Source organism: Balaenoptera physalus (genome assembly GCF_965194825.1).
Source record: "Balaenoptera physalus genome assembly, chromosome: 11".
In the NCBI taxonomy this organism is placed as follows: domain Eukaryota; kingdom Metazoa; phylum Chordata; class Mammalia; order Artiodactyla; family Balaenopteridae; genus Balaenoptera; species Balaenoptera physalus.
Genome location: NC_138896.1, coordinates 37,548,883 through 37,574,395, shown reverse-complemented (window position 1 = coordinate 37,574,395; position 25,513 = coordinate 37,548,883).

Below are 25,513 nucleotides of genomic sequence, written 5' to 3'. Positions count from 1 at the left end.
ATATTCCTTTCTGTGGAGGCCTTGAGGTATTATTGGAAAGAGCCCCGGCTAGGCTGTGGGGAGGCTGGCAAGTCTGTCCTGCCTCCACCCCTGGCTTCTGCATCTGTAAAATGGGGCGTGGCGGGGGGAAGGATGAGACCTGGCAGGAGTTGGGGCTTTCCCTTCTCACAAGGAGAGATCAGGTGGGATGAGGGCTCCAAGAGAACTTTGTAAACTCTAAAGTCCTGGGCCCCCAAAAGGGTGCCTCATCTTCACCAGAGAGATTCTGCTCCCTGGGAGCCCATTTCCAAGACAAGAAGTCACCCCACCCCAGGCCTTCCAGGGGAGGCCCAGGAGATGGCCTAAAGGGTGCTGGGCCTGGGACTTTACCCCAAGGAACAGGATGTTGTTTTGTTCCTTTTTTGTGTTCTTTTCTGATCTTGCTTTATCCTAAAGTCAAAATAAAAATCCAGTTAATGGACAGTTCCATGAACTGAGACTTTAGAGGTTGGATATGTGTGTTAAAACATGCGATGCATGTATGTGGCATTCCCTTGGGACCCGACCTTGACCAAGGTTTCCAGAGTTCACCCTCACATCTAGCCAACACCACATGCTTTGCCAATGTAGTTGTTCATTGAAGAAGAATTTCTTCAATGAAGAATACTTCAATGAACAATGTAGTTGTTCATTGAAGAAGAATTTAGGAGAATCAGTCAGATGCTGTTCTAGGCGTTGGGGAGACAGCCATGAATAAGACCAACAAGGTCTGTGCCCTCATGGACCCCACACCTAGGTGGGGAGAGACAGATAATAAACAGAGAGATAAATAAGAAGGGCAGTTTAGAGACTTCCCTGGCCATCCAGCCATTCAGTGGTTAAGACTCTGTGCTTCCACTGCAGGGGGCACAGGTTCCATCCCTGGTGGGGGAACTAAGATCCTGCATGCCGCGTGGTGTGGCCAAAAAAAAAAAAAAAAAAAGAGAGAGATAAGGGACATTTAGGTTGTGATGAGTGCTGCGAGGTAAGTAAGCCAGGTGGATGTGATGGAGAGTGACTTGGGGTCTAGGTCACTTCCTCAGGACAGGACAGATTCTGCTGCATGGGCAACTTTATGTAACAGAGATTGTCCTAAATTCTTTCTCTTTAATAGAAATACACTACCGTGCATAATAAGAATGACAGTAGTTAACAATGGGTGAGCTGGCAGGAATTCCCTGGCGGCCTAATGGTTAGGACTTGGTGCTTTCACTGCTGTGGGCTGGGTCAATTCCCTGTTTGCTGGTGCCACATCCCGTCCTGAATGGTTTGCAAGAATCATCTAATCCCTTCAACAGCCCCACGAGGAGGGTATTGTTATCCCCTCTTTACAGATGAGGAAATTGAGGCACAGAGGTTAAGTAACTTTCCTAATATCTCACAGCTAATAACGAGTGAAACTGGGATTTGAGAGTCCTGATGGATTTATGAATATTGTTGCTTTTGGGGGCTACAGTGTAACTATTTGAACTGTCACTGGAATAGTTACACTCCATTAAGTATTCTTCATTCGATTTGACCCATTTTCAAAATGCATTTGGTAATTTGTAGGTTTTATTTCATTTAGTGAAGAGGGTTTCCCTTGGGAATTAATTGGAAAGCTGGCGGTTCAGAGAGGTTTGTAGTTTCTAGGGTGGTAGAGAAATCATGAAGCCGTGGCATAGGAAAGCTGCAAATGCTGTGGAGACCATCTGGCCCAGGTCACTTAATGTGTAGATCAAGAAACTGAGTCCAGGGCTTCCCTGGTGGCGCAGTGGTTGAGAATCTGCCTGCTAATGCAGGGGACACGGGTTCGAGCCCTGGTCTGGGAGGATCCCACATGCCGCGGAGCAACTAGGTCCATGAGCCACAACTACTGAGCCTGCCCGTCTGGAGCCTGTGCTCTGCAACAAGAGAGCCCACGATAGTGAGAGGCCCGCGCACGGCGATGAAGAGTGGCCCCCGCTTGCCGCAACTAGAGAAAGCCCTCACACAGAAACAAAGACCCAACACAGCCAAAAATAAATAAATAAATAAATTTAAAAAATAATAATAATAACAAATGTTCAAGTACAATTGTGTCTTTAAAAAAAAAAAAAGAAACTGAGTCCAGAGAGGGTATGAGTCACCCAAAGACACACACACATCACACACCACACACACACACCACACTTTGGGTCCTCCCTCCAAGCCTCCCACACATTTTGAGGAGCATGTCAGTTTCTATTAAGAGTCACCAAGTGCAGTGTTCAGACACGGTTTCGGCCTATTTACCCAGGGACTCCACAGCTTTGGAGGCAGCAAACATGCCCATTTGTTACTATTTGCAAAATGGTGTACACCACATATGGGCTTTCTGTAAACGGATTAAAGAGTAATAAAGTGGCCCCATCTGCATACTAGAGCGCCGTGCTTCCATTTTAATGGAGCTTGCTATCGCAAAACCATTTCTGTGGCTTGTCAAGCAAGCTGAAGCTCATGGCTGAACATGGAGATGTGCTGTCACTCCTTCCTTCGGTCCTTCCTCCCTCCAGTGTGTACAGGGCACCTGCTGTGTGCAGATGGGGCTGGGCCCGGCCCCTGGACCATCTGCTATGCTCAGGAGACCCAACGCGTACCTACAATACTGTTAAATAGCAAGGTTGGATGCCATAGTCCACGTGAGCCACATGAACAGTAATAACAGTAATAAAATTTCGTCAGCGCTTACCACATATCAGGGTGCTGGATATCTTGTCTGCTCCTCCAAATGCACTCTCTGCCCTCTGCCACCCTGCCCTGTGCCCTGGGAGGCTACCTCTGTGGATTGCATCCCCCAGGCTTCCTGTGAAGTGAACTCCTCTTGTTGGCATTGCCCAGTGGGAGGCACCACTAGGAGATGAAGGGGGCAGAGAGTGGGGTTGAGGTAGGTATTTCAGGATGCAGGGGCCACTCCTTCAGTGCTCATGGCGCCTGTCTTGGCCCCTCTCCTATAGTGTAGCTCTGTCTCTGGGTTCCTGCTTCCTCTCTGTACCCCTCTAGGCCTAGGGGTGCTAACAGTGCCCTAGTGTTGCCAGCCCTGGGGGTCTGCACCACCCCCTTGCTGCCTTCCTCAACCCTGTGCATATCTCTGCAAACACCTGCTTTGGTAAACTCTCCTCAGTGGTTTGAATAAACCATCTGTTTCCTGCCAGGACCCAGATGAGCACAAACAGCCTGAGCTTAGCCTTTACGGATTTGCTCTCCATCCTCCTCAAAAGAGCTCTGTGAGGTAGAGGGTGTTATTAGCCCCAGTTACAGATGAGGAAACTGAGGTTCAACTTGCCCAAGGCCAAAGAGGTGGCAGAATTTGGCCACCTGTGTTGATTGATAGACTTTTCAGTCTATCAATCAACAGAGATACACTCTTAATCACTGCCTCACCTGCTGGAGAGGAAGACCGACTCCAGTCCTATTTACCTTCAGACACCTCCAGAAAGGGAACTGGCTCACCTGTCACGAAATCGTTTATTAACAAACATTTATAGAGCACCTACTATGAGCCAGGCACAGTGCTAGGCACTGAGATTTAGTGTTAAAATCAGCTCCTCCTTTCTATGGAGGAGACCACAGCCTGGTCCTTTGGTTCTCAACAGTGGCGGCACGTCAGAACGACCCGGGGAATTAAACAGAATCAATGTCCTGCCGCCCCACCCCCAGCCAACTAAATCAGAATCCCTGGTGGTAGAGCCCAGGCATCAGTGTTTTAGAAAACTCCTCTAGTGAGTCCAATAAGTGCCAAGGTTGGGGACTGGACTCAAGGGCCACGCTTGTGCGCCACAGGGGGTCAGAGAAGGTAGAGAGAGTTTGCAGCTGAGCAGGTTGGGAATGTGGGCTGACTTTGGAGGACATGGAAAGATGGAGGCCGGTAGAGGTGAGCCATCTAGGCTGCGGAATAACTGGCCGGCATGTTTGCGATTATTCATTCAACGAACACTAGTTGGGCAGAAACTCAATCTCAAGCAAGCAGTGTAGCTCGTGTGCAGAGATGGACCTTCTGGCCCCCACGGCACAGGAGCTTCCCTCTGGGACTTGGGATCGGGCTGGGCGTAGGGGAGCCATCCACACTCCTCCCTGCGCCTGAAGCCAGCGACAGGCCTGTGAAAGCTGCTGGCTGAGCCTGGGGCAGGACCAGAAAAGAAGGTGTGGCCTGGACACGACCTCCATCAGCCCTCACCACCGAAACACGGCCTCTGTGGCTCTCACTGGGTCTCTCCACTTCCTGCCAGGACTTTAATTCTCTGTCTTGCTGCCCACCTGCCCAGACAGGATGAAAGCAATTGTTGAGTAAATGGAACACCATCATGCCCTCCCTAGGGCAGCCATGAGGCCAAAGTCTTGTTCCAGGAGATAAGTGAGGTGACACCCAGGAAGGAGACTGAGGGGAGACACAGCCCCAGCCTCAGGGAGCCCCAGAATGAGGGGAGAGAAGAGTGACCATTTCTTCAGAGAGCTGGAAGTTTGAGTCGGGAGACACCACGTGTGAGGGAGCCTCACCCCCACGTAGAGTTAGGACGAGACGCCTTCCGATCGGGGCTCCTGCCGGCTACTCCTGAAGTCAACAGGGCCTTCTGGTTCCCACTCCACACTCCACTTTCCCCAACAGTGGCGATCACTCCGTCCCGATGAAGTCCTAGGCCAACCCATCCAGGAGGCAGAGACCTTAAAGGCATGGTGGTAGCCTGAGGGCGGCCTTGTGAGGGGGGGACGACACCTGACAGCAGATGAGTTCTCTGTGTCTGTTTCTCCCTCAGGAGCGGAGCAGAGTGCGAAGAAAGTGCAGAATGAAGGAGGGGAAGCGGGAGCCAGGCTGGGCAACCTCAGCCCAGACTTCTCTCCCTTAGAAAGGCCCCCCACCTGCCACCACTTCTGCCGCCGCTCCTTCCAGACACCCCCTGCTCCTCGCCTTCACCACTGTGTGGTCCTTCTGCCTCACTATTTATATCTAGACCCTCCAGGGCCCACAAGGACACCAGAAGGACCAGCAGCTGATAATGACAACTGACATTTACCATGTGCCTGGGATTGTTTGAAATCTTTGTCTATTATTATTTAATGCTTACAACAGCATTGGGAGGTGGTTTCTATTATTATCTCCAGTTTATAGATGAGGAAACAGAGGCACAGAGAGGGCAAGCAATTTGTCCAAGGTTGCATAGCTTGTAAGCACCAGAGGTTGGACCCAGGCTGCCCCTGCCCTTGCTGGCTTGCCCTTCTGTCTCCTGGTAAAGTGTGTGGATTAATGAGGTGTAGATGTGAGGCCAAGCTTTGGTAGATGGAGTCAAAGGAAGCAGGCCTCACCTCCATGTCCCTTTGGCTAACTGTCCCTGGGAAGGAAGGAATTCAAGCTAGAACTTGTTTAGATTCTGTTTCCCCTAGTTCTCCTGCTGAGAGGCTGAGGTTTGGGGCTTGAGGCCCCTCTGGCTTGGTGTAGAGGAGGAGCAGGGAGGGTCATAAATTAACCACCCTCTGAGACTGGCAGGTTCAACCAGCCCTGCACAGATGGCAGCCCAGGGCGGGGGCAAGAAACTCTATTAGCAGCTCTGGATTGGCTGCATCTGGAGCCAGGGTTGGCCTCCTTTCTTCTCTCCTCCTGGAGAGGAAGGTGAGTCATGCTGGCTTCAAGGTGACCCAGGGTGGGCCAGGAGGCAGCTTCTAGGCTGTGCACCCAGCCCCTGCCAGAGGGGTCACCCATGGCTGAGTCTGTAGGAGGCTAAACTGCCATTGAAACAAGCCCTCCCTGGTGCTAGGATATGTGCATTAGCTCACTTAATCCTCATATCAGCCCTGTGTAGTGGGGATCGTTGTTATCCCAGTTTTTCTATAGGTTCAGAGAGGCCAAGTCGCTTGTCCAATGTCACACAGTCCCTGCGAACTGCAGAGCCAGTGTCCTCGACTACCAGGTACTTGTCTTGCAGCCTGGTCGAGTCAGCCCACACAGCTGCACCTGCACCTCAGTTTCTTCTCTGAGTCTGCAGCCCCCAGTGGAAACAGAGCCCTGCCTGGAACTCCTGCCTCTGAGCCTGGGGTCCTGACCCTTTTTGCCCAGTTTGGCCCCTTGCTCCCCATCTTGCTCCCCCAAGGGATTCATTGCAGGGATTAAATGATGCCCACACCTGGGTCTACAGGTACCTGAGACAGAGCCTAGCATGGTGGTTCAGAGCTTGGCTCCTGGACCAGTTCTGGCTCTGCTGCATGGTCCTGGTCAAGTTATCTAGCTTCTCTGGGCCTCAGTTGCCACACCTGCTAAGTGGGGATGATAATCTCTGGTGGGGTGGCCCAGGAATCTGAATTTTAAAGTTAATCCTCCAGGTGGATCTGATGTCCACTAAAACCTGAAGCCTCTGCAGGTGGAGGGGAAGGGTAGGGACATAGACTTGTTTGGATGGACGTCGGTCAGGGGAGATCAGATCTGCTAACCCTAAGATTCTCTGATCCTTCACCCTTTCACATTGAACTCCTGCTGAGGAAAACTCTAGGGACCTCCCCTCCCCTCACTGTAGTGCCAGTCTTCGAGTTGTATTTTCCATGATCACCTAAATCCCTTCTATATGACAAGGAGCCCCCAGGCATCTCCATCACAATACTGAGTCTCTCTCCTTAGAAAGTAGACACAATGGTTCCCTCTGACACAGCTTTATGGGAGTCAGTGGGCATGTGTGAGAGTGTGTGTGTGTGCCCATGTGTCTGTGTGTGTATCACTCTGTGTGTGTGTGCCTGTGTGTCTGTGTGTGTCTCTGGATCTGTGTGTGCACAAGCTCTCTCAGCAGCAGCATGTTTCTGGTGATGAAGGGCCTTGGGCTGGTGTTCCTGTCTGAGTGGCGGCAGCTGCCCTCCACAACTCAGATCATCTCAGCTTCCTGGCACCCCACATCCCAGAGCCCAGCAAACCCAGCTTCTGGCCTCTGTGCCCTCCGGAGCTGAGGTTACTTTTCTTTAAATATTTCCTGCCTAAAGTCCAGGGTGGCATCTTTAATTATTTATTGCCTAACAGCCCAGCACAAAGCCACAGGCTAAGACAGCAGAACTGGGAGCCCCTGGAGGTCACCAGGCTGAGGCCCTGGGAGCAAAGTGTAAGGGCCATAAAGTCCACTTTGAGATCTGCCCGCTGGCTGGTACCAGTTGTGTGATTGGTTAATATCTCCGAGCTTGTGTCATCATCTTTGAAATGGTGACAATAATAACTATGTTATGAGGTTGTTAGGAGGACATGAGAGGTCCAGAGCCCAAGGTCTAGCTGGGGAGACAGACTCATGATCAAATTATAATATGGTAAGAGCCAAACTGGTCTTAATAATAATAAGAAGCAACATTTATTGAGGTCTTACTCAGTGTCACACACTGGACTAAGCACTTTACAAGCCTCATGTAATCCCCACACCAATCCCATGAGGTGGCTTCTGTCATTATACCCATTTCACAGATGATGACATTGAAGCCCAGAGAGGTGAAGTAACTTGCCGAAGATCACACAGCCAGCAAGAGGCAGAAATGGGATTTGAACCCAGGCAGTCAACTCTTGCATCAGGAAAGACAGAGGAAGGTGGGAACAGTTCTGCCTGGATAGGTGAGGATGGAGGTCAGGAAGTCCATTCTGACCTCTGCTATTGTGGTGGGGGTGGTAGACGTGTCCCCAGGAGGATGAGGATGGGGAGCAAAGGCCCTGCTGAGTCTGATTCATCCCCTTCACCTGTGACCAAAGGTTGGTGGAGGGTCGCAGCCCCGAGGCCTGGTGAGGTGGGCTCTGTCACCTGTCATCAGGGTGGGTATGCCGGCTCCAAGTATCCCTCTTTGCTGAGGGTAATAAACCTGCCTCCTTATCCCCCTCTAAAGAGGTCCTTTTGTTACTCCTCGGTTCTTCCGTCACCACAGCGCCAATAATCTGCATCTTTATGGCCGACAGCAGACACGCTGAGCTGGTTAGGGATGCTCCCTTGCCTGGTGTTTGCCCAGCATCTAAGAGGAGACCTGGGCCCCATTCCCACTCCTCCAATGCAGAGCTGAGGGGCTTCTTTCTTTTTTAATAGTTCCACACCAGGAGCTGAGTACCCTAATCTCTTTTCCAATCTTTGGTTACAACACTTAATTCTATAGCCATATGGTGTGTAAAAGGTCTCCTGACTCTTGTGAGTCTTGGCTGTAATGACAGACTCCTAGAAGGTACTGACTAGATTGGAGGTGGGGTTGGGGCACTGATACTTACCGTGTGCCTGGACCACTATGTGCCGGCCACTGGTGTACACAGTGGACATCAAATCCTTCCCAGTGACACCCCTAAGAGGTGCATGACCTTGGGCAAGTTACTTAACCCCTGTGGGCCTCGGTTGCCTCATCTATAAATTGGTGATAATAATAGGACTCACTTCCCAGGGTTGTTGTCAGGAATAAATGAGTTTGTCCAAGAAAAGCAACTTAGAATAAATAGGGTCTCCACACAGCAAGCCCTAGCTGGGGTGACAGTGTTGGTGAGGGTGACGGTGTTTGAGGCTCGGGGGCTGACATTACTCTCCCAGGTCACACAACCAGGATTTATGTCCAGGCCTCTCTGGCTCATTCCCCTACAGTGTTTTGGCATCTAATCCCAGGCCTTCATTCTACAGCAAAGGCAAAAACGGAGCCTGGAGAGGTGTAGCGACTTCCCCAAGAGCACACAGCAGCAAGCCAGGAGACATGTGAAAAAGTGCCCTGCATGGGTGACAGACAGCCCAGTTTGGGTCCCAGCACTGATACAACTCACAAGGCACTCCCCTTCTCTGGGCCTCAGTTTCCTCATCTGTAAAATGGGTTAGGGAGTTAGTCAAACCTGATGGGCTCTAAGGCAACTTCTAGTTCTATGTTTGAGTGGTAGAAGCTAGATCTAAATCATAGAGATTGTGTGTGTGTGTGTGTGTGTGTGTGTGTGTGTGTGTGTATGCGTGTATGCGTGTGTGTGTGTGATTATTCTTCCAGTGGATGTTTAGTAAGTTTTTGCACAGAATCTGGGACACCCTTGACCCTCTGCTCGGCCCCTTCCCCCACTGGCTAGGCAAATACTCATAGAATTGGGCTGGGAACACAGTCCCTGGGGCCCCAGTATTCAGTCTGGGCAGGAGGTAGCGGGCCGTCAGTCAGCTCTCCAGGATGCTGATGGACATCTTCCTGGGGACCAGCATCTTCTCAAGCTCCAGCTGACCCCCTTGCCAGGGAGGGAGGCAACCCCACTTGGGCCCGTTGGCTGCAGTGAGGCCTGCAGGCATGGCAGCCCAGCACCCCCCAGACAGGCCGGGACTGACTGCAGCCTGCCCGGGGAATAGCCCTGGGCAGCTGAGAAGCCGGGCACACCAGGAACATGGTCTGTGGGTGGTGGCGCCTCAGGTGCTCAGGGGAGCATTCTGCCGCCTAAATCATGGAGATTTTTAATGGTAGATGGGACTCTAGACTTAACCTTCACAACATCCCTGTACTGTAGGCATCATAAAGCCCCATTTAACAGGTGAGGAACATGAGGCCCAACACCCCACAGCAGGACCGAAGCCTGGACATGGAGCGCAAGTTGCCCAAACTGGCAAAACAGATTCTCCTGATTCACTATTCTATGCTCTTCGCACAAAATTGTGCCCCAGCCAGGGCAGGCGTTATCTTGGGGGGCTCCCTCTGGCCCTGCCCTGTGAGATGGGGTAGAAGGACGGAGAAGAGGGAATGTGCTCCCCCCTCCACACTCTCTTTCCACCAGATGACGACCCCCACCCCAGTCTCTCCAGGGCTCCTACATTCTGATGGCTGGAAAGGATCAAAAAAACAGTGAGTTAAAAGCAAAAACCCACAGCATTTTCTTCACAATTCCCTCTGCTCTTGAGGAGGCATGAGTGTTCGTGGAGCTTTCAAGTTGTCTGGAACAGAAACGGGACCCTTTCATGGCTCTTCTTCTGTGTTTGAGGCCCTCCGTGCAAAGTGCTATTATTAGCATTGCCTTCACTATCTGCCAAACAGGCTTCCCCTCCAAGAAGTAATTAAATGTGTTATTTGGTGCAAAATAAAAGCCTATATTCGCATCTGCAGCCTCAGACACCATCACATTCATTTTTGCAATTTTTACAGTTGGGGAGTCTTGTGGCTACATCACATCTAAATAAGGCGATTAGCCCTGGGGGAGGGGGAGGGCAGGATGGAAGGCAGAGGGCAGAGGGCAGAGGCCAGGCCCTGGTGACATCCTGGCAGTCAGATGAAGTGGTTTGTGTATGGGTTTTAAGGCTGGAAATGGGGGCCACTGGAGAGCTGGGAGGACTGAGGTGCCTGGGTTTGAGCCAGGCTGGGCCACCCCCTTGGTGATTAGGTGGAGAACAGGGATTAGAGGGTGTGACCATCGGCACTCTGCCAGGTGACCTGGACTCCCCCATGGACCCTGGCCTTGGCCTCGGCCTCTGGAGGCTCTGCCTCCTCTTGCTGGAGTGATCCCTGGCAAGAAGCCTCCTCTCTGACTCTACAGGAGCCAGAAACTGGGCTTTTTTAAGCCTCCATGTCAAATCTGTTTCCTAGCCCTGCTGGTTTGATTTACTAAATAGCCTCAAATCCATCTGCTTCTCTTGCCAGCTGTCAGGCCTTAGTGCAGATCCCATAGGAGCGGAGGGCAATGGCAAGCTGGGGTTTGAATCCTGACTCCACCATCACTTTCTCAGTGACCTTGGACTAGGGGTGCCAGATTTAGCAAATCAAAAATACAAGATGCCCATTTGAATTTAATATGCAACATTCAGGACATATTTATACTTTTAAACATTCCTTGTTTATCTGAAATTCAAATTTAACTGCTTATTCTGTATTTTATCTGGCGTCTCTACTTTGGACAAGCTCCTTAACTTCTCAGATCCCTTCTCTATAATGTGGGGATAATAATAGTACCTACTGGGCTTCCCTGGTGGCGCAGTGGTTGAGAGTCTGCCTGCCAACGCAGGGGACACGGGTTCGAGCCCTGGTCTGGGAAGATCCCACATGCCGCGGAGCAACTAAGCCCGTGAGCCACAATTACTGAGCCTGCGCGTCTGGAGCTTGTGCTCCGCAACAGGAGAGGCCGTGATAGTGAGAGGCCCGCGCACCGCGATGAAGAGTGGCCCCCGCTTGCCACAACTAGAGAAAGCCCTCGCACAGAAACGAAGACCCAACACAGCCAAAAATAATAAAAATAAATAAATAAATAAAATAATAGTACCTACTGCAGGGGTGGTTCTGAGGGTCAAATGAGTTAAAAATGTAAAATACTTAGAACAGGATGATAATAACGATCCGCACTCAATTAGTGTTTTAGGAAATGCTTTTTACCTTGAAAACTGCCTTGCAAACTCAACTGATGTGTTATTTTTGCTGTACCTCTCCTCTCCCTCAACTTCATCAGAGCCAGCAAAGCAGCAAAGTCGGGTGTGGGGATGGAGATTAGACCTAAGGGGAACTTGCAGGCAGGAGGGGGTGGGAGACAGCAACAGGTGACAGGTGGCATCCGTATCGTTCCTTCCTGGCTCTGGGAGCAGTTAGTAAGTGTAGAGCAGTTAATCTCACCCAGAGGGAAGGCAGGAGGGAGGTTATGAGTCTGGGAGGGGTCTGCTGGCCTGCAGAGTCTCAGAAAGAGATGCAAGTGCCAAGAGCTAGCTGCTTGGCAGCTGGGAGGAAGGCAAGAAGGGCTGGCCGCCTAACAGCCTGGTTTGAGGGCTCCCAGGAAGGTGGTCATTCGCTCACTCAGCAAATATCTACCAGGCAACAATTGGGCACCAAATGCTATTTCAAGTTCTCTTGCCAGCTACTGGTGCCAATGCCTGGGATGCCATTAGGACTTCTCTCTGTGGGGGCCAAGTCTCCCTAGGCTCCCTGTTAGCACGCAGCACCCCCAGCAGGTTGTAAGAGCTTGGGTGCGTGGCCCGGAGGCTAAGGTTCAGTTCAGCCCCAGCACTCCTCACTATGCAATCTGTCTGCAGAGGACCCTCTGTGACCAGGCCTCAGGCTGCTGTGAGGATTGTCACAGCCTTGTCCCCAAAGCAATAAGGTGCTGCAGCTGGGGACACCTGAGCTGGGGCACACAGCCAACGACAATCTCTCCACGACAATGAGAATGAATGAACTGTGACCACACCAACCACACGGAAGAGATGCACAAACACCATCAGGGCGGCTGGGAGAAGCCAGATGCAGAGAATACATAACATATGATTCTGTTTATGTAAAGTTCAGAAACACGCCTAACTACACCGTATTGTTGAAGGAGCTCACACACTATAAAGAGAAACAGGAAGTGATTGCCTGGGACCTGAGGGAAGGGGAAGGTGGATGGGGAAGGGTCCATGGGGTCACTGGGTGCTGGCCATATTCTGGTCCTTGGCTGAGGCCGTGGCTACCTTGAGTTTGCTTTAAAATAATTTGTTAAATGGAACATTTGTCTCATGACCTTTTCTGAATGTGGATTTGTTTTGTAATGAAAAAAAAAAAAAAAGGTTACAGGAGAGAGAAGAGGTGTGAAGGGTCATCACTGGGAGGTACCACAGTCTCAGGTCTCATGGTCTACCTTCTTCCAGAGAAGGGCCTCCAGGGAGAAGCAGGAAGCTGACCTCTCCTTGCCCCCAAAGTTAGAAAGTGAAGCTACAAAGTGAAGCTGGCCCACCCCTCTGGAGTGGTGCCCTCAACCAGGGCCCTCTGGCCTGGGTCAGACTCATTAAGATCCTCCTCTTCTGCCCTCAGGGTCCAGTGGGACAAAGAGAAACCCGTGAGCCATGCAGACACCTGGAGTGAGGGAGCAAATTGGAAGAAAGAGGTGGAGGAGAGGGAGGGATGGGGAAAGGGAGGAGGGAGAGGGAGAGGGAGGGGAGAGAGACAGAGAGAGGAGGCAGGTGGGGATGGGGACTCCGGGACCGCAGTTCAGGTCTATATTCTTAGCCAGTCCACTCAGATGATAGCCTTCCAAGCCTGTCCCTGCTCCCTGCCCCAGGAGCAGGGATAATTATTGGAGATAATGATCCCCCAGCGGATGGGGGCATTTTTTGATTAACCCCGGACCTTCTGTCCAACTGTCCTTCCAGAAAAGGCTGAACCCCCCATCAGCCCCCACCTTGGACTGTGCCAACGGCAGGTCCCTCTGCCTGTCTTCACCTTAATTCCTGGGTAAGTGACATTTAAGGGCGAGCTCTTCAATGGGCCATAACAATTTACAAGCTGTGCAGCGCGCAGCGGCGGGTTGTTCCAGGGCCTGCAAGTGGGGAGCAGTCACCCTCTATCATCTGCTGGGGTGAGAGGGTCAAGCGATGCATGGTCCCTCATTAGAGCCCCATGCCAACCGCGATGACACAGCCAGGGAAGTAAAGCAGTTCAGCAATCCATTCACTTTTCATTTCATGAGTCACCCTCCTTGTCAGGAAAGCTGCTCCTGACAGGGCAACAGGGAGACACTGTGGCCTCTACATGCCTTATTTCCACCCTCCCCTCTCTTCCAGCCGGGCTTTGTGCTGCTGCCCAGTCCCCAGGCCTCTCCCCACCCTGTTGCTCCTTCGGGCAAAACCGACCCCCCACCCCGCCCCCTTGCCTCGCCCCCAGGACCATTTCTGTCAGTGTTTATAAAGCACTTTCATGCACTGCATCTTCACTGAGCGATCAACCATTCAAGATCTAGTGCCAGAACACTCAGAGGCAGGATTCGAATGCATGTTCATGGGGAACAGCAGACGCTTGCAGAGAAAGCTCACAGAGCAGGTGGCCTTGAGTGGTCCGGAAGCCAGACGAGGTATGAAGAGGGGAGGGGCCTGGCCCTCCTGGATCTCCTTCCAGTTCTTTCTCATCTCAATCTTCCCTACTTCCTCCCCCTCTGTGGGAATCTCAGTTTTCTCCTTTTATCTGTACCTCCCTCTTTCTTGTCCTCCCTCCCTTTAGTCCTCGCCCCCCCCACCCCCGCCAACTTCCTCCTTTTTGTCTGTCTCCATCTCTGTCATTTTCTAGATAACTGGCTTGGTGAGCAGCAAAAGGAAATGTCTTGCGTGGGCCCTGACCTGAAAGTACCTGGGTTAAAATCCAGACCTCACCCCCTCAGGCTAAGCCTCTTAACTTCTATGAGCTTCCATCTCTCCTGGCATAAAATGGGTCTAACAGTCTTTATTTTTCAAGGGTTGTTATAAAGAATAGAATAAATCACACTTTATAAAAGGCCTGGCCCAAAACAGTTGTCCAAGAAATACTAGTACTGGAGGAAGAGCTGGCCTGCAATCTTCCACAATTCAGGACCCCCTTTCCATGGTGTGGAGTTTTTGGCTGAGGAGCAGCTACCCAGCCAGTGACCCCATTTTTCAGACCCCTTTTGTGTTTGGGTGGGGCAGTGTTTCTAGTTCTCACCAGTGGAACACGTGCAGGGCCCCCTCCAGGCAGAGATCAAAAATTGGGTGCACCTTCCTGAGTGTCTATCCTGTCTGTTGGCTGATCAGGGAGGAGTCAGAGATCTTAAAGGAAGGCAGAGCCACAAGATTGACGGAGGCTGGGCCCCAGCTGGTCACGCAGCAGGCCACCCCAACAGCAGCACTTGCATTAGACTGTGACTGAGGGAGAAGTGAACTTTTATAGGTCAGGCCACTGAGATGTGGGCACTTGCTTGTTACAGCAGCTTCCATTGCCTCTTATGTTTTCCTCTATTCACCCCACACCCTGGCTTCTCTCTGTTCCTGTTCATCTTTCTGCCTGGAAGTGAGGTCGCCACATCCCTCTAGGCCAGGCAGTTCCATTCAGGCCCCCTGACCCTCTTTCTGCCTCCCGCTTCAGGCCTGCTTGCCTTGCTGTCCAACATGGGGCTGAAGGCAGCTGTCTTGGCTGTCAGGCTCAGGGCAGAGTGGGACCTTCTTTCCAGGTATCAAGCGCAGTCCCAGCCTCAGTAGATGCTGATGGGGTGGTCTGGCCATCTAGGCCTCTTGCTTAGTTGTGTGGTCCTCTGGGAACTGGTTTATGGAGACCCAAACCACGCTGGATTTCAGAAACCCCCCTTCCCCCCATAGTGCTCAGGGAGAGAGGAGCCAACAGCCATGGGAGCAGTTAGCCTTGGCCTCCAAATCCTCTCTCTCCCAGCTTTCCATCTTTCAGGGGCAGGCCCTCCATGGACCCTCCTCCTGCTGCCTCCCAGTGGTAGTGGGCTGGGAGCCTCATGAATTTTCACCATTTTCTGCGATACTTCCTTCTTCCCAGGCTCACTTAGCCCCTGCCTTGCTTCTCCTGACCTCTCCCCCCCCTCTGCCTGACTTTTCATCTCTGTGCCCCGCTGCTCACCCCCAGGTCCTCCCAAGGGGATGCTGTGGCACCGATGCCCATGTCTTCCTTGAAATAGAAGCACAGCAAGAGTCTCAGAGAGGTCACCTCCTGGGGGGACAGGCTTTTTCTTGGCCTTTGCCCTGGTAACACATGCAGTCCTGGAGGAGATGAAGGCAAATTGGATAAAAAAAAATCTATCTGTGGCAGATTCACTTTCCTAGGATTAGGCAGACTTTCCTGCTGGCCCACCCGGGATGCTGCCCTGAGTTATCCACACCTGAGGGCTGGTGGGCAGCATTTTCCCTCCCCGACCTTCTCACCAGGTCCCTGCCTCAATTACCTCAATTATCTCAGCACACCCCTGCCCCTCGGTCACCCCCTTCCCAGCTGGGAGCCCCGACCCCTACCTGCCCTTTCTTCTGATTTCTGACCTGTATTCACGTCCTCAAAAAAATGTTTTTAAAATTTTATGTATGAAGAGCTGAATGGATCACTTCGTCCAACTTAATGATGCCTGCATCCTTTGCATACAGCTAGAAACCCTGGCACATATTGAGGCTGTATTTCCAGATCAGACTATGCTGGTTTGAGCAGTTGTGGCATCAGTGGGAACTCTGGCCAAAGTTTCTCCAGGAGAGCTGCTGGTGACCCAGCTTGTTTTCACGGATGCCACAAAACAAAAGGCTGGAAGAATTTCTTAGGCTAACCTCCTAGACTCTGGTTTCCAGTCTCTTCTCCCTACCAACTGTGGTTCAGCTCCGATTACCCTGAGATGGTGTTGGAGAGGGGGAGCTGGAGCAGCCCCTCTGGACCAAGAGCTCAACCTCTAATCAGCTCCATGACCACGGGTGGGTCATTCACCTGGGAATTCTGACTAGCTCAGACCTGCTCTTGAGGACTCCATCCAGGAGACGGGCTCACAAGCAGCTGAGGGCAGTGAAGTGTTCCTGGGCACCTGTGCTGTGAGGCCCACAGGGGTGGGAGTGGCCAGTTTCACTGAGGAGGGCGCCAGGCTCAGCCAAAGCTTCACCCGTGGCAGGAGGCTGGAACTACGTCCTGAAGGCTGGCTGGGAGTCGGGCAGGTGGAGAGAGAGAGCAGCGGGGAGGGGGTTCCAGGTGGAGGACACAGCACCGAGCGTTGAGTCTGAGGCAGAGGAATGGCCAGAGGGGAGTAGATGGGGAGGAAGAGGGGGACAGGGCGGGAAGGTCTTGCCAGCCCTGCTAAGGAGTCTGGACCTTTTTCTGAGGGTGGTGGGGGCCACTGAAGGGAGTTGAGAAAAGGAGTGACCTGATCAGATGTGTTGGTTTCCTCTGCTCTGCAGCCCTCTTACTTCTATCCCGACACCTTCACTGGGTGCCAGCCCCGAGCTCAGTGCCTGACACGTGTGGATGGATACCACTCACCCACGTCTCTCCCACTGTCCTTAGAATAAAATCCACACTCCTCAGAGGGCTTGCCCTGCAGGCTCTTGCCCACTTGGCCCATCTTACTCAAGACACCCCCTGGCTCACTGTTCCCGCCATTCAGGCCCTCCTTAGGACTTGGTACAGTGCCCAAGCTTGGTGTTGCTTTGTGGCCTTTGTGGGGCCGTTCCCTCCTCCTGGGCCCTGCTTCCCCACTCCCCACCCCATGCCACATCCAGGCTTCCTCTTGGTGGCTCCTCACCGGGAAGGTCTTGGTCACGATATCCCCCAATTGGAGAGATTTCCTGAGCACACGGTCTAAGGAGGCCCCCATTACCATCATTCCCTCTTGTATGACACTCCTTTCTTTTGTAGCATTTAACCTGATTTGTCATCATGTAACTGCCGTTTGTTTGGGGTCTGTCTGCTCTACTAGACTACAACCTACGCAGGGAGCACGTGGCTTTTCTCTTCAACCGTGACTCCAGGTCCTGGCACCGAGCCTGGCACCAACCCAGGGCTCCCCAAAGGCAGGAGTTTGCCTCTCTTTTCAGCCTGGGACCCTCCACCCCTGCCCAGAGCAGGGGCTGCATTGCCCCTCTTTCTTCCCTCCAGGGTCAGAGCTGGAGCACGCAGCACAGGTGGGGTGGAGGCAGCTGGGGATGTGCTCACAGTTCAGACCCTGCAGTCTCCTCCAGCCGACAGAGCCAATGCTATCGAGCCAAACACACGGCATAAGAAATCTCCAAGGAAACCCCTGCCAGTTTCCTGAGCTTACCGCCTAGCCTCAACCCCCAGCCACTTGCTTGAAAAGGGACACATCTTCTTCTTATCTTTCAAGATATCTCAGCACTCACTTTCCTGTGTCCATCTCAATGAAAGATAATGTGGCTTAAAAACCAGAGCTATATGGTAACACATACACACACACACACACACACACACACACACACACACACACACACATCCCTGGACACATCCCTACTTCCACCCTGGAGCTCAACAATCTTTTCTGTCTCTTTGCTCTTTTCTGCATTCACCTCTCTGGCCCATTCTCTGTGTCTCTGTTTCTACCTATTTCAGTCATCTCCCTCTGTTTTTGTCTCTGTCAATCTGCGTCTCTTTCCATCTGCCTCTGTCACTGGCTGTGTCTCTGGCTTCTCTCTCTGCCACATCTTATGTCTCTCTTCTGTCGCTGTCCATTTGTGTCTGTTTCTCTGCATCTTGGTGTCTTTGTTTGCATCTTGGTGTCTTTGTTTGCATCTGCCTCTTCTCCCCCCACCTGCAGGGCCTTCTGGGCCTCACCGCCATCTCTCCAGCTCTGTAGCAGCCTGTCTCTCCGTGAGCCACTAGCTCACACCTAGTAAGCTCCCAAGGCAATCACAGAAAGAAGAAAGGGAGGGAGTAGGGAAATGGAAGCAAGTGGTAGGTTGTCAGCGTGAAGTTGCGCTGAATAAACATGCAGCTGTCCCTTTTATCTCTCCTTTGCAGGAAGAAGCATGGGGCAGGGGAGGCAAGGAAGAGTGGGCATGGAGGGGTGATGGATGACAGGGCCCCAGGTGAGAGAGAGAGTTGGGGGCAGCAGACAGGGCCTGAAATAAAAAGGGATGGAAATTTCCATGACCTCTGGCTCTTGGCAGTGGACTTTTGACTCTAATTGCTGGAAACAGGGAACTGTTAGGAGTCTGAGATACAAAAGGATAAAATAAGAAAGCTGTGGGAAGAGCAGTGAGTGAGTGAGTTTGTGTGTGTGTGTGTGTGTGAGCTATATTGTAGTAGTCATTAGTGCTATTTGCTATGAAGTTCTGTGTCTCTGGCTTCCTTTGGTGGGATCATATGACCGGTTCTGGCCAATGAACAGAAGAGAGAACATCACTTCTGGGCAGAAGAATTTAATTACTGGTGCAAGACCTTTCAGAGGTCTTTCTCTCTGGCACAGTGACCAGCAAGGTTTCATCAGCTGGGGTGACCATGATGAGCAGAGGCTGTGATGGACGTCTAGTGTGAGCAAGAATGAGGCCTCAGTGTTTTTAAGCCACTGAGATTTTGGAGTTGCTTGTTAATGAAGCATAACCTTGCCCACCCTGACTGCTACTGTATATATGTTGGTGACTGTGTATATGTCTGTACATGAGTGTAAAGTGAGCAAGCGTGTTTGTTTAAGCATGTGGATGTGCCTTCATATATTTGGAGTTACATATATGTAAGCATGTGTGTTTATGGGTATATGCGAGTACAAATCTCCATATTTTTGGTACATGCCCAGCAGTAGGCAAAGAAGGAAAATTTCCCTCTGCTGTCTCCTCACCTCCTGTTTCATTTAGAAACACAAAGGGCCATATCTTGGTCCCAGCTTGTTTCCTCATCACATTCCCAGCCTCTTCCCAGCAGCTGCCACTTTCTTCCCTGTTTCATGGCTATTGCCCAGCACAGCTTTCCTCTTCCCTCACCCCAGGCAGAGTGACAGGCTTTGGGATGGGCATGTGACCCAAGACAACTTCTCTGGGATTTTGCTGCTGGGACTAGCAGGGAAGAGCATCTCCTCCCTTGGGGGTGATAGACACAGGAAGGGGTTAGGTGTCCCTGCTGTGGAGGAATTGGTGGTCAGGCGTAAAGCAGCAGAGCTCAGAGAAAGAAACAAGAGGGGCCTGGATCCAGTGCTGCCCTTTGTTACTAGTTACATGGGTCAGAGTTTTTATTTGCTTGCTCACCAAGGCTGCGTAGCCCAGCGGTTAGTGCGTGGGCTCCAGGGCTGACCTCTGGGGGCTGCATGGCCCAGGCTCCCTGCCCTCTGGCTTTGGGTTAGGCCGCACCATTGCAGAGCCACACAGGAGATGGAGGGAGGGAAGAGAGTGAGGCTGAGGTATTTAACGTCCTGACTTGTTCCCTGTGAGCCACAGGGGGCTGGCTGTGTCCCTCCACACCGGACTGTAGCTCTTGTCCAGCGGCCCCTCCACACGGCTCTCCCTCCAGGTCTCCTCAGGCCTGGCTCCCCCGTTACCAGCCCTGGAACCTCATCAACCCCTGCTCACTTTCCTAGACCCTCCCCACATCTTTGCACCTTGCCCACGCTTTTTTAAAACTCTCTCTGAATTACTCAGTTGGGCAGTCCTCTCAGTTTCCAGCTAGACTCTGATTATGAATAAGATGCCCATATATTCAGACAAAACTATAATTCAAAAAGATACATGCACCCCTATGTTCCTAGCAGCACTATTTACAAGAGCCAAGACGTGGAAACAACATGATTGTCCATCGACAGATGAATGGATAAAGAAGATGTGTTTTATATATACACACACACACACACACACACACACACATATACATATATATATATATATATTTATACACACACATACACACACAATGCAATACTACTCAGCCATAAAAAAGAATGAAATAATGCCATTTGTCGCAACATGGATGGACCTGGAGATTATCATACTAAGCGAAGTAAGTCAGAAAGAGAAAGATAAATACCATACAATATCACTTATATGTGGAATCTAAAATATGACACAAATGAACATATCTATGAAACAGAAACAGACTCACAGATATGCAGAACAGACTTGGGGAGGGCAGGGGAGGGAAGGATTGAGAGTTTGGGATTAGCGGATGCAAACTATTATAATAGGATGGATAAACAACAAGGTCCTACTGTATAGCACAGGGAACTATATTTAATATCCTGTGATAAACCATAATGGAAAAGAATATATATATGTATAACTGAATCACTTTGCTGTACAGCAGAAATTAACACAACACTGTAAATCAACTATACTTCAATTAAAAATTTTAAAAATGAATAAGATGCCCAGTGCCAAGTCCACAGGGAACACACAGTGTTTTTCTCACCGGGCCTCTCTGCTGCACCTGACCTGGCACCATTCCCTCCCTCCCTCCCCAGCTCCCCTCTCCTCCCCTCCTTCCCCAACACAGCACTCTATCAACTTCCTTCTTTCTGACAGTTCCTTCTTGGCCCCTTCTGACCTTCACCCTTGCTCTGCTCTCTCTCCTGGGCAGTCGCCTCTACTCCCCCTTGGGATTTCAGCCACCAAAGACATTGCTGGTCTAGCCTTTGTCCATGGGGCTCAGGCCAGAGTATCCAACTACCCCCAGATAGTCAGTCTAGGCAACCTCAGGTACCTCAAACTCAACGTGCTTCAAACTGGCATCTTCCCCTAAGCCTCCTCTTTCTCCCACCTCACCCTTCAGAGGGTGGCCAGACTGTACCCCCACACCCAGGCCAGACACCCAGGAATCAGCCTTGACTTCAATTTTGTTCACTCTGTCTTCATTCTCTTAGGTCCTGATGCTTTGACCTCCAAAATATTTCTTGACTCTCCCTTCTCCCCAACCCAGTTCTTATGACCCTGACGAGGCTCCCCATCATTTCCCCTGGACTGCCGCAGTAGCCTCCTAACTGGCCTCTCAGTCTCTATCCATACCCCCTGCCTCCAATCCACTCCACATTACAAATCTACACTTGTTACTTCCTTTGCTCAAAACTCTTCAGTGGTTCCCTACTGTGAGCCTCCTAGATGGAGAACAAGACCTCTATGATCTGAGCCCTGCCTCTTTCTTCTCAAATCTCTTTCTGCTGCTGCCGAAACTTCACCCCAGGAATACAGAGCTGCCTCTACTCCCCCCAACCCTCCATGCCTTTCTGCCTTTGCTATGCTGTCCCTCCTGCCTGCAATTCCCTCTCTGCCCACCCCCTGCCCCCCAATTCTGGCCGATGTTGGACAACCCCCACTGCTTGTTAAAGACAGTTTTGGTGTCACCTCAGGTAGAGGTAAATTAGCCAGGTTTTTAAAAAATCTCGATGGCAATGAACTGGATGCGGGTATGTGAAGCAGGGATGAAGACTTGGTCGGGAGGTGGGCGGGGGGCAACCAGTACAAGAAAAACATCCCACATTTTGACCACTTCCTCTGCATTTTTCCTTCCTTGATGCTTTCTGTAACGTTTCAGGACTGAGAATTCCCTGGGTTTGATGGTGGTTACAACCCTGCAGCTTCCAGGCTGTACTGCACCGAGCCAGTCACTTAACCTCTCTGTGCCTCCCGAGTTGGCCGCTCTGCAGAAGGTTCTCCATGGTTCTCTGTTTCCAGGGGCCCTGGGGTAGGGTAATAAGCAGTCGCTGAAAAGAACCATGAAGGCACGTGTTGGAGGCCGCAGAGTCTCTCTCCTCTGGAGGGCGTGAGGCTGTGCTTCTGGCTTCTGGCTTCCAGTGGACACAACGAACTAGAGGTTTAGGAAAGAGATCTTTGGTTCCAGCAGTGACAGCGCCACCTCCAGGATCCTAACCCTCCCTGAAGGCACTGCTATCTCGGCTTATGCTCCTCCTATCTCCTCCTCTGCAGTTTTCTACCATCCAAGCTGCAGACAGATCTGAGCTGGGGCTGAGGGAGGGCCACCCACAGCTGTCCATCCTGGATGCATCTACTCCCCATCTGTGTGTCTGGGAGGGCAGGGCCAGGGAGGGGCTGCCTACTCAGGCTGTGACAGGCCCCTACCCCAGCTAGGTTTCATCCCAGCATCAGCTGATAGAGGGTCTTATCTGCTTCAGCCACCCCTCAGGCCCCCCATTCTCCTAGGAGTTTGCCTTGCCCTTTCCAAAACAATAGCTTCTCTCACTGTCTCTTTCCACTCTGTACCAGCTGGCTCCACAGAGGAGCTGGGGTCGGGAAGACCCTGAGCATTAGGGGGAAGGGGAGGGAAACGATTTAAAACAGGGAAGAAGGGCAAGCAGAGGGAGTGACAGGGTAAAGGAGCAAACGGACTTGGGCAGCTCCGGAAGGCAGAGACCCTGGCCGTCAAAGACTTGCTGCCATTCTGGGGAAATCGGCCTCTTGCCCTTCCTTGGGGAGAAGTTTTCAACCAGGGACAGCATCTGTGAAGGCAAGGAGCGGGGGGAGTGGGTCCCCTGGGCCGAGCCGTCATGGAAACAAACTCGTCGGTGCCGGACCCACAGCCGCCTGCAGCCCCTCCCCGCCCCTTCTCGCGATCACCACGGCCGTGGGCGCCCCCGCGCGGCCACCAGCGGCTCAGCACCTTGCCACGCGGGGGCTGCACCCGGGGGGCCTGTGAGCCCAGCTCAGGGCCAAGGGAGGCCAAGGGGAGAAGCGATGAGCGTCTTGACCTATGGGCCTGCCCATCTGTTCATCTCTTGGCACATTCATCACCCGTCCACGTGTCCAGGCTCCTTCAGCTCACCCCCTGTATCCTGCGATCCGCCATGGATACCTGGGCAGCAACAGTATCTGCGGGTGTAAGGCTCTGCCCATTGTCTTTTCTTTAGTCCCCTCTGTTCAGGAAGCCCTTCCCTGTGTCTATCCGTCTGCCTTGTCTCACTAGGTACCGATCCTTCCTCTTATTTCCCTGCCTATCTAGGGTCAAGGCATCTATCACAGATCCTGGATCCTTCCATCCTCCCCTGTGTTGTCTCTGAAACTGTCTCTCTCCATCAATCTATATGTATCTACACATCTATTACTTGGGCGGCTGCCTATACATGATGTGGGCCCCATTATCCATCATTTACCTGCATGTGTATCATTCATGCTTCCAGCCATCTATTATCCATCACCTCTCTTGCCACCTCTTTGATGTCATGCATTCCGCCATCAGGGGTTAACATTGTCAGACCTGTTTTCCCCAGCCCCAGAGAACAAGGGGACGTGGAGGGAACAGAGAGGCCACTGGGAGGTGGTTGAGAAAGCTGAGGGCTCAGAGTTTAGAAGGGAGTGGAAAGAAGTGGATATGCATCGGATGAAGCTGTTCTGCTGGGAATTCTGTTCATTGTCTCTCTGTCCCTCTCTCCTACCTCCCAAAAGGTCAAGAGGACATGGGCTTGATGTGCAGTAGGAGAGACCTAGGCTAGACATAGGTGTACTTGCTACTGAAAGGGTGGAGCTCTCTGGAGGGAAGGCTGAATGGAGACGGTCCAGGCTTGGTGAGTCATGGGGTCAGGTGGAGATGGAGCTCTGACCGAGGCCAAGAGGACCTCACCCCCACCCCACACTTCTGGGGTCACAGGATTTTGCAGGAGGAGGTGCTTTCCTTTGGCTGAGGAATTATGACTTAATCACAGCAGCACAAATCCCTGCGGGGCCAGTGTCTCACATTGGTTTTATGAGCATCACTCCTCATGTTGTTGGTAATACTGCATCTTTTCCCTTGAGCATGGTTTCCTGGAGGAACTGATAGACTGCGGCTCCTTTGTGCCTCTGGTTTTCACACGTCCTGTTTCCTCCACCACCCCTTGCCTCCCTGTGCCCCCTCACGCACACACAGAAGTTGCAGAAAGGGAAGCAGGATGGCCCTGTGGACACCTTCAGCTGAGCTCTGTCACATCTATTTCTGTATCTTCTGTTCTTAGCTCAACTTTGGCTGGAAACTTACTCAAGGCCAGTTATAGGACTGAAATTTCCCGCAGAGTTTTCTACCAGCCATCTGACCCTCAGGGCACTTCTCCAGGCCCTGGACCTCCTGAGGTGGTCAGGAATACCTTGTGAGTGAAGAATGGGTGATACTATCACTTCTGTAATCTTCCTTGGGGGTTCTTGGTAGGGAGATACCCCAGGGCTGGGCTTCCAGGGGAGGCTGGTGCTCGGGCCAGATATTTTGAGGATGATTTCACAGCCCAGCAACTTCAGACGGGGAGGGGAACGTACCTGCTCTTTTTACCCAGTGGGAAACTGAACACCTCAGCTCCCTAATTGCTTTAGTTTATTGGGGTTATTGGCATCCAAATTTGCCAGGAGTGGAGGGCCTGGGGATGAGAGATGCAGGGGATGGCCTCCTGTGGGCCTCCCTCCTCACAGCTCCAAGGGTTAAAAAGCACTTAGCAGCAGCACATAATAAAAGCAAATGTAAGAGAGAGAATATCCTAAGGATTTAATAAACTGCAAACAAAATTATCACGATTCTTTTCCTAGCCAGTTGAGTTTTCAGTGATTAAGAAAATACAATTTCCTGTAATTAAATCTTAACAAGAAATGTTATTAAAAACACTCTGTCCCAGCTCCTGTAATAATTGCATGCTCTCCTAGAACAGTAAACAGAATTAGACTTTGCAGCGTACATGCTAATCCATGTGTCATTTTGATCAAATTTGTACTAATAACCTGTCTGCTTATTCTGAGACAGAGAAAGGAAACAAGAAGAAGCCAGGCTCAGAGGGCAAAAGTAAATCCTGGTTGGGGAGTGGGAAGCCAGGAGTGCTGGGTTGGGCCCCAATGATAAGTGTTAAATTTATTGAGCACATACTATGTGCCATACTCTCTGCTAAGCATGTTACACATATAATTTCACTCATTCTGCACACAACCTAGAACCATAGTTGCCATCACTTGTAGACAACGAGACTGAGGCTCAGAGAGGTTTAGTAACTTACCCAAGATCACTCACAGCTGGGTTAGAACCCTCACAGCCCAGACCCTCAGAGCCATTTGTGTAATATGGCTCTGGAGTGTGGCTAGGGCCCTCCTGGGACCTGAGCTGTACCATCAGATGGGAACATTCTTTGTCCATGAGAACTGGCCTGCCTGATTTTGCAGAGGATTGATGCTAGCTAGGAGGAAGAAGTTCCTCACACTGGGACATGCAGGATGTGGAAGCAAGGAAGACTGTGACATCTGCTTTGAAGTTTCTTTTCCTTTCAAAAAAGCCAAGCAAAGGGAGAGGAGCTTGTGGAGGGCCTGGGTATGAGGGCAGAGGGCTGGTGTGTGTTTGGTGCAGGGTGCCAGCTCTGCCAATGGCCCTGGAGCACAGCTGAGGACATTCTAGCACAGTTAAAAGTTGCGTGTGGAGCCATGGAGGTCAAAACTGCACCTCCTGCACC